This window comes from Sardina pilchardus, chromosome 23 (assembly GCF_963854185.1).
Source record: "Sardina pilchardus chromosome 23, fSarPil1.1, whole genome shotgun sequence".
In the NCBI taxonomy this organism is placed as follows: Eukaryota; Metazoa; Chordata; class Actinopteri; order Clupeiformes; family Clupeidae; genus Sardina; species Sardina pilchardus.
This window is the reverse complement of record NC_085016.1, coordinates 15,338,884-15,343,883: the sequence shown is the minus strand read 5'-3', so window position 1 is coordinate 15,343,883 and position 5,000 is coordinate 15,338,884.

Sequence of the window (5,000 nt, the reverse complement as noted above, 5' to 3'; positions counted from 1 at the left end):
GACAAATCCTTGGACAAGTTTTGGACAACTCTGAGTAGATCACAAAAGTTGACAATGCACACAATTATTAGAGGTCAAAGGTCAAAATCCTAAGAGGTCATAAAGGGAGGAAAAGTCAGTCTAGCAAAAAAGTCTGGGCAAGCACCTTGTTGTAGGAATGCTTTTGAAGACCAATCAATCAATAATCTTTTTTTTCAGAGAAAATACATGGTAATTGTTAGCGGTACACGCAGATATCATGAACTTGTCAGGCTTTCTTTCTGAGAGTTTTTGAACTGCTAGTTCCAGTTCTTCAGTACACATAATACAGACCTGACAGTGTGCATGTGACTGTCCATCGCACTGGCACGTCTTACACCCCTGCCATCCCGAACGCTCCAGTCAAACCCAAACACCCCGCGCAGCTATTTAAGAGGGGGATATTTCGGGGACCTTCGGGGAGTTCATTTTTTTGCCCCCAGTGGAAATGAGGAGCTATGCACACTGCCCCCCGCCAGTTGAGTCTAAACCAGAGCGAGCAGGGGGAATAAATAGCTTTGTCAGTGAACTGGCGAGCCTTGTACTCTGGCGTTGGTTGGCGGAAGCCATTGGAGTGTGTGTAGTGTGTACTGTGTAGTGTGTGTGTGTGTGTGTCTGTGTGTGTGTGTGTGTCTGTGTGTGTGCGCGCGAGTGCGTGCAACGCCAGTTATAGAGTGCCACTTTGGCATCTGCTGACGGTGGGCACATGGAGCGAGGGCCTTCAGAGCTCGCGCTGTCCTGGCAAAGGCTATTATGAAATGCGGGCATGACGAAGGCTCCCAAATGCGGGCCGGTCTTTGGGAGAAGGGGCCACATGAACTCGCTCACCCTCGCCGCCACCCTCTTGCTAAAGTGCCAAAAGGGTGCTCCACCACTGCGCCGATGTGATGTGTTTATTAAACCAAGTGGAAGGTCTTAATTGGGCTTGATTGTGTTTTTCCACCGCTGCAACGATGGCAGGACTGGAACTGGAATGTTTGTGTTAGTCCCAGATTGGACCGGGGCATGACACAATGGTCTATTGTGCAGAGCTGACATGTCATTCATGACAGTTTTCAAGTGACCAAGTGTGGCATATGACAACGCATTACGCTACGCGTGACTGCAACATCAACAACAAAAATCTATATACAACAACTCCACAATCTGGCAATACGGAGCCAAAAACAACCGAAATACTCTCCATGCAATTTTGCAGTTTTATATAGGCCTTTTGTTGCCCACTAGACTGGTTTAGAATGACTACAGCGGTTTGTGTGAATCCGACGTATGAAATAGATGTCCGTCAACAGCATGGAATGTAGAAGTAAACTGATCAGGTTACCATCTGCTTGTTGTATTGCAATAACTTGATGTTGGACATTTCATAATTTGACTATGAATACTTGCATGCGTGCCTCTTGCGGCCTCTATAGAATTAGAGGCCTGTGAGTAACCAACTTGAGCGAGAACAGTTATGGCAGTCTCGCAGTGTCTGGGTGGATGACCTCGTCTCACAAGCTTCAGGTCTTGTCCTCCATGACTGCTAAAAGAGAAAGTTGCACAACACAATGTTGTCTACATTTTCTGTGAAATGTGTTTTAATCAGCGACCTACTGCATGTGTTCAAGCTAGGTGACCAGATGTTCGAGACCAAATCTGGGGACATAATCCCAAAAATGGGATATTTTCAGTTTGACTATCGATCTGGTTGAACAAGTTTTATGTAAAAAAAAAAAACAGGGACATAGGTAGTTTTTCTGTATCTTCTCGGGGACAGGCAACCAAAAAACGGGCACTGTCCTCTGCAACTGGGGACGTCTGGCCACCCTAAGCTAAACTCTCTCTGTTACAGTCTGACCTTTGTTTGACACAACATGTCACATCAATCCTCCCCTCAGTGAGATGCAACAGGTGAAGCAAGAATCAGAGTTTACCTGTCAGTCTCACTAAACTCGGGTCAAATACCTGTTATCTGGGAATGTCCTCAAGGTTTTCTTGGTTGCTTTAGTGTGGCAAAAATGATTGGCAGCACCCAGGTCAGTCAATATAGTTCATAGAAGATGAAAACAAAAGGGAAAAGGTGAGCAATAGGTTTTGCTATTCGCTTTAAAGAAGACCCTGCGCAAATTATAGGTTTCAGGTTACATCACAGGGTAAACACCCCTTTGTGAAGGTAACCAAGAACTGTGAAGCGTAGAATAAGCAGTTTTTCTCGAATTACCAAGAGTGCACCAAATCCCTCTCTACACCATCTTATGTCGCCTCCCCCCTCCTCTACACTAGCTGATGGCAGACTGTGGATTTCACCTCGGCCTTGGTTAGCCCTCCTTATTTACCAGACAACAGAAACATGAACACACCACGTCATTACCTATCTCCTTTCATAAAGCCTCTCTCTCTTTCTCTCTCTCTCTCTTTCTCTGCCTCTATTGGTGGGGCGGATGATGAAGAGAGCATGAGTCAACTCCCAGCGCTCCATCTGATCTCTCCAGAGCTGCAGTCAGCCTCTGTGACAGGTATTACACAAGAGGCGCATAACATGAACACAACTCCTCCTCACCTGTCCAAACTGTACACCAGAGGATTATGCATCAGTGAGGAGAGATGTATGCGGCTGCTCAGTAGCGTAGACTATACTGTAGCAAGGGGGAAAGGAAATTAGTTGGAGGAATGTGCATGAAGTGTGTTAAAGTGCACACACACACAAACACACCCAGCATGTAACAGTTGATATTAAATTGATATATTGTAAATATATTCATTTATACATTTCATTAGCAGAAGCTAATGATAGCATTAGTTGTTTATACTGCCTCGTAATGATAGCATTAGTTGATGATGTTAAATTGATGTATTGTATACATTCATTATACGTTTCATTAGCAGAAGCTAATGATAGCATTAGTTGTTTATGCTGCCTTATAATGATAGCATTAGTTGTTTATAGTTACATCATCTCTCTATGGCCAACCTATGCTGTGATGTAGGCCTAGATGTTCTCCAGCACACCCCAGACATGTGCACGACTCCGAGAGGCAGACGACCCGCCACAGACACATGCCACTAATTAGCTAATTTAGCCAGCGCTTGAGCTAGCGCTGTTGTCACCGGCTAAAATTATGACTGCCGTATCTGCCAGCGACATCTTGTTAATTGTGTCCTGAAGAAAACCGCAGCGACACACTTTGCACCTCTGCGAGACACCCATGGCTCGGCGTGTGTGTAAATAGGCGCATGCTGAACTTTTAAGAGATTATTTTATTGTTGTTTTTCCACTCAGTTTGACTGCTCTGTGTTCACAATCTCTTGCAACACAGCTTTTGATAATTCATCACTAGTACCGGTTTCTTTCATTGAAGACTGGAGCTAGATTATGCACAATAGACACTATAGACTGCAGAACAAGATCTTTAGCGATAAAGGAAATCTCTGCAATGTGAAGCTAGTGGTAGAGTAGAGCTAAGTAGAGTTAGCCTGAGTAAAAAGAGTATTTCTGTATGGGCCTATCTGTGTGTGATAGCTCACAGTCATGTTGCTGTCATTCCTTTTGTTTCAAATAACTACAAGGCAGAAGTGTGCATGTCCTTATCTGAACTAACTCCCTTTCTGTACTCCGTGTTAACACCACCAAGTCCATTGTGGTTAGTCTCTCTACGTTCGTGAAACGGCCTCGGTCCTGTTCCAGGCCGATTCTCTTCTGGGTCACCTGATGCTCGGGTCACTGAGTATAAACTTGCGTCCTCTGAAAGAACCTTCACCGATGCTTCCAAATCCGGCGTGTTGCTTTATTTACTTCTATGGTCTCAGCTCTCATTAGATTAACATTGTTACTCCAATTAACCTACATCGTCTGGCCGTATTGAAAGCCTTGGTGTCGGGCAAAAAGTTTCAGCTATACAGCAACACCCTATCCACAAATAGCTAGATCAGTCACAGGATATGTTATCAGTTTTACAGGTGCTAAAACAGCTCTCACTAATTTGTAATAGTATGCGGCCTATAAGTTTGGCCTCAATTGCCTATCACCTTGGCCCACCAACATTTCAAGTGCTTTGCTACCTTATCTGTACATTCGCTTGGCAAAGGTCATTGGAGCCTGCATGATGTAACAGAGAGGCCTGCATGCAAAGACATGGATGGGTAGTTCTGTTTGCTTGCATTTGCGTTACTTTTTAAAGAATGTGAGACGTTTTTTGGAAGTGTATATCAGCACCTAATGTTCTTTTTTTTTTTTTTTTTTTCCAAAATTGCAAGATGTCTATCTAAAGTACAGTTTTTGGTTTGCCTTGTGTATCTCTGTGTGCCCATGTGAACACTGAGATCTATGTTGATTCAAAAGTTTGTCATTTGGAGTAACCAATACCCTTACACTACCTATTGCATGATTAGTCGCAAAGCAAAGTTTTCGTACGTCCACACTTTGCTCCTGTAACAGTTCTAGGTTCGAGCGCACCTTCTGAATCAGCTAAAACATCTTCTCATCTGAACGACATGGTACTGTAAACAAGTGCAAGGGTGTTTTTTTAATCTATATGACAAGAATCCATCATCAAGCTCCACTAAGACCTCAGACTTAGGACGGGATGTTGCCACACTTGCTTGTCTGAGCCTCGCTCTTGGAAAATCACCACGGAAAGTCCAGTTCCAAGTCTACGGCTTAATTTAAAATCAGGGTGTCCAAGCCCTTGTCTAGTCTTGGGATGGCGAGCAACCTATGAAATCTGAGCTGATGGCCAGAGATGGCGAGTGTGTCCGGTGTGTGTGTGTGTGTGTGTGTGTGTGTGTGTTTAGGGGGTCGGAGGGTACAGGGCTTGAGGGTGTGATTGATTCGCAGCACAATCTACAATTAGCCTGGGTGTTTTCCATGCAGTAAGCAGCTGCTATCAGCGCGAAGTGGCCGGGCCGCTTTTAGAAACGCCGATTTGAGATAAAGAGGAGGTGGATTATGGCTCGGGTACCAGATGATGTCTCCCCATCTGACAGAATAATTACCTCAGTGA